This window comes from Stegostoma tigrinum, chromosome 21 (genome assembly GCF_030684315.1).
Source record: "Stegostoma tigrinum isolate sSteTig4 chromosome 21, sSteTig4.hap1, whole genome shotgun sequence".
Classification (NCBI taxonomy): domain Eukaryota; kingdom Metazoa; phylum Chordata; class Chondrichthyes; order Orectolobiformes; family Stegostomatidae; genus Stegostoma; species Stegostoma tigrinum.
The window spans coordinates 30,162,172-30,174,506 of record NC_081374.1 but is presented as its reverse complement, the minus strand read 5'-3'; the positions used below and the strand labels follow the sequence as shown (position 1 = coordinate 30,174,506).

At 36.5% G+C, this 12,335-nt stretch overlaps 1 long non-coding RNA gene across 1 annotated transcript; it reads left to right on the top strand.

Annotated features, from left to right (window-relative positions):
* The first annotated feature begins 530 nt into the window (after window positions 1-530).
* Window positions 531-7,798, top strand: LOC125462741 (uncharacterized). Its single transcript, XR_007249700.1, has 3 exons — window positions 531-618; window positions 4,796-4,891; window positions 7,740-7,798. It is a non-coding gene; the product is annotated as an uncharacterized LOC125462741 (long non-coding RNA).
* The last annotated feature ends 4,537 nt before the right edge of the window (window positions 7,799-12,335 follow it).

Genomic DNA, 12,335 nt, shown 5'->3' with positions numbered 1-12,335 from the left:
ATTACAAGCATAACATCAGTGCATAACAAATGTTTGATTCGCACTCAATTGTTAGTGCAAATCTGGATTTATTTGACAAAAACCTGGAGTGAAGTGGTGGATATTCCCCTTAGGGGATGGTTCCATTCTACTCAGGTTTGAGGGAAAATCCATAATGTTACTAAACCTGGTTTACAAAGTTCTGAGTGGAACCATTAGACACTTGGATAATTTTTATGCTATTTTGGCCACAAGTTAATAAAAGGAATTTCCCCTTGACTTGTCTGGCAAGAGAACAGAAAAAGCACAGAAGAAATTATTGCCATTCATAATTAAGAAATGAAGTCTTTGCCTTCAGTTCTGAAATGAAAGCTGTACGTAAATGTATCTAGGCATACACAAAAATCTGTCCTAGGCAAGAGAATTTGGATACCAGCCAAGCACGATTCCAGGAAAATAAACTGTTCTACCTGGCCGGAAGCCAAACAGTAGCTGCAGTGTCAATATCTGTTGAGTTGAGTTTACCACATTGATTGATCTGGTCACATGCAACATGAACTAGTTTGAGATGCTTAAGACCGACATCAGTCATCGAAATCAGCAGGTTTGAAACATAAACCATGTTTTGTGAAAATTGAAGTAAGTTCCTTTGGTGAATTTTAGCAAGGTCAAAAATGCTAGGTAGAATGTTAAGAAAGAAGTTATGCTTTTGGATGCTGGAAAGAAAGTTTCAGAAAAATTAAGGTGTTCGACATCAAAGGTGAAGTGGAGAGTATATTGTTTTCTAAAAGTTAATTTCAATAATATTAACTTCAGAGTGAAAGAACAGCATTATAAGAAAAAACACAATTAAGTGCAAAATTAACTAAAATTAGGAGGAGACTAAAACAATGATCTGGTTCAGAGACAAGCCAGGGAAGAAATCATAAAAACACAGAGGATGTCAGAAAATGCTAGGAAAAAGTTGCAAAATTTTCTACTCGTGGTAATTCATAACTGTAAGCCCATGAGTATGTGCTGGGATAATGGAAGTTAAATATATTACCTTGTAATTGCTGTTAAACAAAAATGTAATTGATATTAATCTACTATAATAACCAGTAACAAGCTTTTTGGCATTAACAGTCAGAGTTTAGTAGATGGCATTAAATAAGGTAAACCAAATATGTCTTTTATTATCTGATTCAGCCTTTGATTCATCTGGAGAGTAAAGGGTATATTTACCTTGCTAAATGTTGCACTATGATTCAGCTATTATGAATCGTTAGTCCTGATATTGTGTTTGGATACAGTGGATTGTCTGGCTATAACACGGAGAATAATTAGACAGGACATGTTTCATGTCAGTATGGAATTCAGCTTAACTTTTAATACATTTAAATTAATGGGCAGAATGCTAGCCAGGCCCTGTTACAGGCATATTCAAAAGAGGAAGCCTCATAATGTAGGCTGTAATAAAGGAAAAATCTGTTTCACAGTTATATTATGCATGGGGTCAGAAGTCACATGACACTAGGTTATAGTCCAACAGGTTTATTTGAAATCACAAGCTCTTAGAGCGTTGCTCCTTCATGGATCCTCACATTGTGGCAAACATTATGCATAGGGCAGTATCTTCAGGAAATGAAATGCAAAGATGGAACTTGAGAAAATGAATGAACTGTTGAGACTGAGCATCAGAAAAAAATTCATAATTGCTGTTGACATGCAAATGAGAAGAATTTTATAAATTATGCTGCAAAGTTAATATAAATTTGGCTTCTTAATACTCCACATACTTACTTGATTGTATAATTCCAGATTTAATTAATGTAACATTTTTCTTAGCTATATTGTGGTTACCCTTTGCATTTGCTTTGAAACTTCCTCAAGTTTGCTTAATGCAGTATCCTAATGCTGATGTATTAATAAGGTTAGAAATTGATTGTTGCTTCATTTAATCACTTTATAACAAAGTAAATTTATAACCAATTTTATTTTAATTGTATGGTGCAAAACTGGCATAACACTTATTGAAAGGGGCTTTCTGTAAAAATTTAAATGGAGTGCTTAAAATTTCTTCTGGTAGAATATTGATTAATGTCTTAACATTAAAGTTAATTTAGCACATTTGTAAGCATGACAGTTACTCAAGTTCCTTGTTATATTTTCTGAAATAAAGAGGTCACATAATCATTGCCTTCCATTGGAGATGAGAAAACCATTTTGAATGGTGAGGATTCATATAATCATTTAGCAGAAAGCGAGGGTATTCAGCCTATTGTGTCAATGCTGACGTTTTGAAAGAACTATTTAATGAATCCCACAAATCCCCTCATTTCCTATGATCATATAATTAAAAAAATCTAAGTTTTCTTTATTTAATTTACTCATCCTTGATCAAGCTAACATGTGTTAGCCATATATTTCTGCCCTTCATAGGTGGTGATGAGCTGACATCTTGTTCCACTACAATATTGTTTGCGGGAATTCCAGGACTTTGGCCCTGCGACAATGGAGGAACACAATATATTTCCAAATCATGATGGGATGTGGTTTGGCTGAAAAGTTGCAAGTAGTGATTCCACGTATCCGTTAGCCTTACTTTTCTGATTGATAGAACTTCAGTTGTTTTAGAAAATATTGCGTATGGACCCTTGCTAAGTTGTTTGAATGCATCTTTCAGGGGTTACACTCTGCTGTGACCGCACATTGAAGACAGAGACAGTGAATTTTGAAGGTATTAGATGGAACACCAAACAAGTGAACTGCTTACTCCTAGATGATGCTGAGATTCTGGAGTATTGTTGGAGCTGCACTCATCCAGTTGCACTCACTTCCTCTCTCCCCAAAACACGTCCATGATCTACAAGGCACAAATCAGGAGTGTGTTGGAATATTTCCCATTTGCCTGGATGAGCGCAGCCCCAACAACACTCAAGAAAAGTCACTTAGCAGACTCTAGGACAAAACAGCCAGCTGGATTGGCATTACCTCCACAAGCATCCACCCCCTGCACCACTGATGTGCAGTAGCAGCAGTACAGACCATCTGTAAGATGCATTGCAGAAATTCACCAAGATCCCAGACAGCACCTTCTAAACCCACAACCACTTCCATCTAGAAGAACAAGGACGCCGGATACGTGGGAACAATACCACCTCCAAGCCACTCATCATCCTGACTCAGAAACATATCACCATTCCTTACTGTCGCTGGGTCAAAATCCTGGAATTCCCTCCCTAATGACATCACAGGTCAACCCACAGCAGGTGGATTGCAGCAATTCAAGAAAACAGCTGACCACAACCTTATCAAGAGCAACTATAGCTGAGCAATAAATGCTGGCCAGCCAGCGATGTCCATATCCACAAATGATTAAATAAAAAGAGTGAAGAATTTTCCTTCGCATTCTTGATTTGTGCCTTTGGTGAACAGGTTTTGAGGAGTCGGTGAGATGAGTAATTCATTACAGAATTCCCAGCATCAGACTGTTCTTAGAGCTAAAGTAGTTTTTAAAAAATTTTAAATCACTGCTGGGAGTCCAGAGTCTACCGCCAATCCCTAACTGTACGAGATAAGATGGGGGTTATGAGCTGCTGTTTTCAACTGCTGCAGTCCTTATGGTGTAGGGGCACCCACAATGCTGTTATGAAGGGAATTCTAGGATTTTGACCCAGTAACAGTTAACAGCAACATAATTCAGAATCAGGATTGTGTGTGACATGGATGTGAATTTGCAGGTGGTGAGTGCTCCTGTGTATCTGCTGCCTTTGTCTTCCAATGTATTAAAAAGTTGTTGGTTTGGAAGATGTTGCTGAAGAAGACTCGGTGAATTACTGCAGTTCATCTTATAGATGGCACGCGCTACTGCCATTGATGAAGATAGTGAATATTGAAGATAATGGATAAAAGAAAATCAAGCAGACTGACACCTGGGTAATGGTGCTAGGAGGGCATGACAGGACCACAATGAGATCATCTGGGGAAAGATAGGTGATGATAGTAGGTAGCAGAACGGGAGTTTGTGCAACTTTCATGGCCAGTACGTGATAGAAATTAATAAAATTATTGCAGACATTCTGATATATGTTGGTTTTCTCCCTGATCTAAATGTTTAAGCCATCTAAACTAATGTAGGAAATCAGATTGGCAATGATTTACATAAAAGACAACCTATTCTTGGATGAAGTGTTCTCTGACCCAGCTAGGCTTATGTCTCACTCTTACTTGAAAGAGAATAATGACTCAACATCCTCTACAGAAGCCAGATACCTATGCGACACGTGCCCAATTCTTTGCAAAAAACACTCACCAAACGTACAAAATATTTCTACCCTTATATAAACCTGAACTGTGAAAGCTGGATGTCTTAATCCACTCATTTAAAATAACAATAGCATATAAACAGTCTAGTCCCTTCATTATTTGAGTATGGCTGAGAAAAGAGACATGCTATTTAAGTATGTTGCATTGCACTCATCAGGACAGGTGCAAGGATATCAAATTTCAAAGGGGCCAATAAGTTGTACTGCACAATATTTATTGCATAAGCAATCATGTTAATTGGTTATAAAGTTGACTGTAATGTTTATGGGGTATTGCCATGGAGAATGCGCCACATAATTATTGTTTCCAGTGTTATTGTTTAATTCAACAAAAGTGCACAGCTTGGGTCATGTTCCTTTAGCCCAGAGAGGACAGCTATTGGCGGATGCATTTGTTTTGCTTTTAACCAGTGTAATTGAGCCTCATTGTGGGCCTGACTGATGATTTTAAATTGATTGCTAATATAATTTCTAGTAGACTTTATTTTCTTTTATCATTGGTGCACTAGCCTAACCACATTGCCCCGTAATGTCCATGGATGTGCAGGCCAGATGAATTAAGCATTGTAAATGGTGTTCTGCAAGTGTTTGGAGGCTTTGAGAAGGTAAGTGGTTTGCTCTTTGGAGGGTCAGTGCAGACTTGATGGGCCAAATGGCCTCTATCTGTGATGTGTGTATTCTATGATTTTAAGATGTGGAATTGCTGGGCCCTCTTTTATTGTCTATCTCCAACTGCCCTTGAGAAGAAGGTAGTAAACCATTTTCATGACCATGCAATGAATATGGTGTATGGATACCACAGTGCTGAATGATTTGATTTGATTTGGTTTTAATTTTTTTTATTATTTTCTCATGTACCTAAGTATAGTGAAAAGTTTTGTTTTGCATGCACTGCAGACAGATCAAAGCATACAAAGATCATAAGGCATTCGAACAGAGCGAAGAATACAAAGTTGCAGTTGGAAAGAAGTTGCACAAGAAAAGGATTGGTTAAATATGAGCAGTCCATTCAGAAGCCCAATAACATTCGGAAAGAAGCTGTTCTGGGCAGCACATGCAAGACTTTAGCACAGTGAGAGTGAAGAAACAGCAATATGGTTCCAAGTCGCGATAGTATGTAGTTTGTATAAGGCTTGGAGCGATGTTCCCTTGAATTGCTGCGATTCTCCTTTTAGATGGGAGAATTCAGAGCTTTGGAAGATGTTGTTGAAGGAGCCTTGTTGAATTACTGCAGTGTCTTATATAAATGGTACATGCTGCTACCACTCTGCATCAGTGATAGAAGGAGTAAATGTTTAAGGTGGTTCACGGGGTGTCAAACAAGTGAGCTGCTTCAACGTGGATGGTGTTTCCGGTTTCCATTTCACAGTTCAATGACTTACTTTAGAATTTTTTTTTGGCTTGACAGCATTGTTTTGATCATGGAGATATTACATGTGCTACTTCTGTATGCTACATGCATGAAAAGGCGAGCTGGACTTGTTATCCTTTTTTTGAGACACTTTACTTTTCTAGAGTAATTTGACATTGATGAGTCACTTCTCATCTTAAAAGTGTCAGCCCATTCTTGACTATGTGTGACACACAGTAGAAGTTTTAGAATGTGAAATCTTGTTGTGACACCCTTTTAGCTAAAGAAAGTTTGAATTCCTTTCCAGAAGCTGTATTTTCTGTTTGAATTATAGAAGCTTTTAGAAATTGATGCAAAGGTGAGGCTGGTTCTCCTCCATCACTGATCTAATTATGTTTCCCTGCATGATGTAATTTTGCATTTATCCTTCCCCTGTACTTAATGTTGTAGTTTTCTATGTTAATAAATTACCAAACTGAGCACAATCCTCTTCCATATCTTCAGTTACATAATTCAAAGTCTCATCAATTTTACATGTAGCTTGATGACACCCAACTCTGCCTCACCACCGTCTCTCCCAGCTTCTGCACTGTTGCTAAACAATTAGACTCCTGATCTAATATCCAGGACAGAATGAGTGTAAATGTTCTCCAGTTAAATATTATCTCCCTCATTATATGATAAGATCATTAGTCCTGCCATCTCACCCCAGTTCAAACTCAGTTCCTTAGCTATTGACTCCAGCTATCTCCCTGGCAGCTAACACCAAACCAGACTCTGAGAAGCCCTGGAAATGATTGAACTCTCAACCACCTATTCACACTTTCACTCAGAACACCTATCTGCACTTCCAATACTCTGCATATTTTAAATTTCATCTACTGCTGAAGCCTCATTCATGGGTTTATTACCTTTCAACTTGATAAATGGAATACACTGCTGATGGTCTCTCGTATTATATCCTCCGTAGATCTTTTCCAAACTCTGCTGCCCTTGTTCTTATTTGTGACAAATCTTGTCTATTTATTACTTCTGTTATCATTGACCAAATTGGATCCTGGCAAGCAATGCCTTGATTTGAATATTCATATCTTTGTTTTCAGCCCTTTCTTGGTGGTGCCTCTCTTTATCTCTGTAATTTCCTCTAGCTCAAAATCCCCCAAAAATTTCATTTCAGTCAATCCTGACATCTTGTGCATCCCCCAGTTTAGTTGCTCCAACATTGGTGCTCATGCCTTCAGTTGCCTCAGTCTCAATATTTATAACACATTCCTGGCACTTCTCTGATATAACAAGGTGTAGAGCTGGAGGAACACAGCAGCCCAGCAGCATCAAAGGAGCAGAAAGGCTGACGTTTCAGGCCCAGAACCCTTCCTGCTCCTCTGATGCTGCTTGGCCTGCTGTGTTCATCCAGCTCTACACCCTATTACCCCCGACACTTCTCTGCCTGTTTACCTCATTTCCTTACATTAAGATACTCTTTAAAACCTATCTGCTTACCAACGTGTTAGTTATCTACCCTAGGTATTACCCTTTGTGGCTCAGTTTATTTTTAATGAAGTGGCTGCAATGCACTTCAGTGTATTTCAATATATTGAACATATTCTGAAAATATAGGTTGCACTGTTATGTTTGTAAGTTCCTACAGTCCTAACTCTAATACATACCTTGACATTACTTGGGATTGAATTCTCTCCTTCAACCTTACATTTACAACATTAATTAAAATAATAAATAGCCAATATCCGAAAACTGATCTCTACAGGATGCAAATCCAATGACATAAATTTATGCAAATAAGCATTCACTTAATTCTCAATTCGCGGTGAAATAAAGTGATCAAGTCAAAAATGCTGGCGATCTTAGTTGGTATATGGGTCATATTACATCGAGGATGCATTCACTATTTATTCACAGCTTGAAAAAACATTCGGTTGCAAAGCAATCTTACATTGGCTCCCTTTGCTACTTTGTTTACAGTGCATCCATAAACAGTTACTATATCAAATAAAATAATTGCTTTGATTTAGTTTAAGCAGTGATTGTTATTGTCATGATGATTGTAGTACTCCCACCCAACCATTTATATTTTCTTTTTTCAGAGATGATTGTCTGCCAGCTTGAGAATCTCCTTTGTGTAAATGAAGCAATGAATTCGGACGATCGCTTCTTTCCAAATGTTGTTCCTGTCATTGCCCATTAATTGAGCTTCTCTGCAAATTTAAGTCCAAGATTGCAAGGGAAGAAAATTGGAATATGTGGCAAAATTTTCCATTGATCAATTCATTAAAATAAAACAGAGAAATGTGTATCCTTTGCTGTGTACTTTATCAAAAGCAGAGTCAAAGGCTCTCACGACTTTATTAATCTTTCCATAATGAATTTTCCTGACCCATTGTAGAACATAAACCTTTATTTTTAATCACATGACATTTTCACGCATATATTACATTATATTAAGATAGGGCATGTTTTAAATTCATAAAATAAATTAAGTTGAGGATGAAAACAGTCTTTTAATAGACGATTGATTGCATGGGAACTCTGAGCAAAATAATGTTTAATTGAATAACTCATTTAATTACATGAGGTTATGAAGTATTGATTTATCTACATTTATAAGCATATAAATTTAATTAAATGCAGGTAGGGTTCCTCTCGTGAAATGATTACTGAAATAAAATGTATTGAACAAATTCCAATCTGTTTATTTCTGAAGAAAATTGTTGTTTGATTTTCAGGCCTTACTAACTAATTTCTTATAGTGTCTTCTCCTTTATAAAATATTAAACATTTCATGGAAGGGTTCAAGAAATATGATTTTCTTTAACTACAAATGTACGTAAAAGTGTACATTATTATTAATGAAACTTTATTCATTAATGAAATATTTGTGTATTTTTTACACCCAGTAAATCAGTCAGTGTTTGTTTGTGTGTTCAGAGCAAAAGTACCCACACTTTGTGAAGCAATTGCTGTGAGGTCGCACAATTGGAGATGATTATTTAGTGCATACCAAGTAAAATATAATACATTTTATACCAATCAGCATTATTTTTTTTGAACCATAGCTTTTGCGGAAGCAATGTTCTGCTGCCAATAAAGTTGTCTATTTTTAAGCACTTCTCAATAGTAATAAATCAATTGAAACAACAAATGATTTCCCCACTCGGGCTTCATCCTTGTTATCTTCAACTGCTCTTATTTTCAATTTGTTCATTGATACTGGCTCATTTTATAATTATTATTAGCAAGTGATTTTTTATTTCAATTTGATGCTGAGGTTTATGCTACCAGACACCTAAACAAAAATCGAAGGATTTTTATGAATCATTAAATAACTAACACTTGAGATCAGTCTTAGGTAATTTGCTAAACTTAGATTCCTGAAGTACTCAATGTTTAGAATATAATACAGCTTTTAGAATACCACCTTTTAAAATATCACAGTAACTTGAATTTGTCTGGTTGGGCGACCCTTAGAGGCATTCAGTCCTGATTGCCATATTACAGGAAGGATGTGGAAGCTTTAGGAAGGGTGCAGAAGAGGTTTACCAGGGTGCTGCCTGGATTAGAGGGTATGAGCCACAAGGACATGCTAGAAAAACTTGGATTGTTTTTTTCTGGAGTGGCAGCGGCTGAGGGGAAACTTGGTAGAAGTCTATTAACTTATGAGAATGCATAGATAGGGTTGATGATTTAAATCTTTTTCTGAGAATTCAAACGTCTGATTTGAGGGGCATGTATTTAAGGTGACAGGTGGAAAGTTCAAAGGAGATCTGAGGGGGTATCCCATTGTTGGCTGTTGGTACAATAGGGACATTTAAGGGACTTTCATGTAAGCAGACAAATTCGAAAGGAATGGAAGGATATGGACCAAGGGCAGGCAGATTGGATTAGTTTAATTTTCTGTCATGTTCAGCACAACATAGTGGACTGAAGGGCCCATTACTGTGCTGTACTGTTCTATGTTCTATCTAGTGCCTTTAATATATCAAAATGTCCAAAGGTCTTCGTAGGAGCATTATCAATCAAAATTTGACATCAAAATACATATAGCGATTTTAGAAAAAGTGTCCAGAAACTTGTCAAAAGATTTAGGTTTAAGGAGTTTGTTAAAGTAGCAGAAAAAAAAAGCAAAGTTGGAGAGGTTTAGAAAGGCAATTTCAGAGATTAAGGCCCAGAGAGCTCAAGACACCATGAATAATGGGGAAGGGATTAAAATTGGGAATGCACAAAAGGCCTGAGGTAGAGGAGCACAGTGATCTTGGAATCTTTAGGATTAAGAGAGATCACATTGATAAGGCTGCAGAAGGCTCTCCTTATTTACCTTGTTTTCAGATTGTAATATAGTCACTGCTTACATGCATGTTATTAAGTGAGGGTTTTGAAAAACTGTGAAATACCATTAATTCAATTTTTTTACATGAGCAGAGATAAGGTCCAATGAAAACATGTCAAACTGAAAAACTGATACTATGTCTTTCTCAGCACATATTGCTGACTATTTCCAGTGTGTTCTGTTTCTTAAAGAGACCACAATTCAAGTTCTGTCTGATACCAGATTAACTACTCATTTTACAACAAACCCAAACCCTTCATATGGACATCAATGAAAGACAAAATTAGATAAGGTGTAAAACACATGGCAAATAAATCTCTACCAAAAATGAATTCTACACATAGACTTCTATACCTATCAAAGTTATTTTTGCAGCAAATGTCATTTTGAGTGGTCCAAAGTCCACTTCTAGGAATCAACCATTGTTCAAATACCCCGTAAACATTTCCATCTCTCATTGTGAGTTTGCTTCTGGTTGTTTACCTTCCTGATCTACCTATTTTTCTTGTATGTTTTTCTCAACATTGAGCTATTAATAGGGAGTCAATGGCTAAGTGGCATCATTGCTAAGATTATTCATCCAAGAGCCAAGGGAAATAACTTCAAATCTTTCCATTGAAAATGATGGAAGTCTTTTTTTTTAAATAATCTGGAATGGAGAATCTAATGATGACTATAAAACCTTGTTTGGGGGCAAGAAAACACCTGGTTCACTTATATCCTTTGGAGAAGGAAACTGCTGAATTTGCTCGGTCTGGCCTACATGTGACTGCAGACACACAGCAAAGTCATTGACTCTTAACTGCCCTCTTCGCAATTAGGATGGGCATTGAATGCTGGTTTAATCAGTGATTGCCACAACCCATGAATAAATCAAGAAAAATGTTTAGTACATCTCTGATTTGGAGTACCTTGGGGAAGATGTTCAGAAGAGTTTCCTGATTCACTATTTTAACAAATCTTACTTTTAATCTATAAGCTATTACTATTAGTAAAATAAAGGAATTTGTTTCAAAAAATAAAAATTAATGTATCTGGCATACCATGCAATTAAATCTATCACTTTTGTGTCATTCTCCTTTATAATTATGAACATGTGATCAAGGATGATCAGGTCTTACATGAGTATCAAAAATATAGGCCTCCTATTTCATACACAGTCATATCAATCCTTTGCTATAATTTGTTATATTTTCTATTTTGGTTCACTAGCAAAAATCCTGTAACATTATGTAATTTCACAATGGACGTAAAATAATTTTTACTTTCCTTCCTTCTTGGTTTTGCTCAATAAAACTTTCACATGTTCAAAGGCTGACCATCTATTAAGCATTTCACATTTTTGGACAGCAATATTTTTAAAATCAGATCAAACAAAATGTGCTGTGACACTTTAAAAGGCTTAAGAGGTTTGTAAGTGGCACTCCAGATGAAGCAATCTATTCAATTCAGAGCTACTTGCAAACGTGAGAAATTCTTTAAATTATCATCGGTGTAGTTTTAGTTTTCTTACAGAAGATAATGCATAATCTGTTAATCTTTACAATGATGTGTTTACCAGTTAAAGTAATTGGGAATAACTAGAAACTCATATTTTATAGTTAAGCAACATTTGATTACAAACATTCAGTATTAGATATCCTGCCCTGTATGCAACATAAAAGTACTGCTATTTCCTACTCCAGTGTTATGTTAAAATTAATTTTGGTTTGTACTTGTACCTGTAGTATAGACATATGACAGGATCCCATTGGGAATCCCTTGTAGGAGGTGAGTGGAACCCCTGGAAAGATTACATGCTCATCTAAAATGATATTTCCTTCAGGTTTCCATTGAAATCTGGCAGGAGGCCAGGAGAATCTGATGGAAATGAAGTAAATAATGAGTAACCTATTTCAAGGCACACCGTTAGCTGAGATAGTAGGAGCTGCAGAAGGACCTAGGCCTGAAATGTCAGCTTTCCTGCTCCTCTGATGCTGCTTGGCCTGCTGTGTTCATCCAGCTCTATACCTTGTTACCACATCATTAGCTGATTATTTTTTGTTCTTCTGAACACTTAATTTATAGTTAATTCATAAAAAATCTTCCACTTTGCAGAAGCGCAACTAAATCATGGGGTTGATGGGAATCAGTGTTTAGCTATCTCAGTGAATCTCAGTCAATTTCTTTGGACAAGTCAATCAACTGAAAGGAGCTTGGAACTGAAGCTATGTCACACCATCAAGCTTCAAGGTACATAAATTCTGAAGTCTGAAAAAAAATTCAATCTTTGAAGGCAAATTTATCCAAAAACTATGTATAATTATTCTTTTAGGAATTTGTAGCATCCAAGATTTGATAACAGACAGCCAGACAG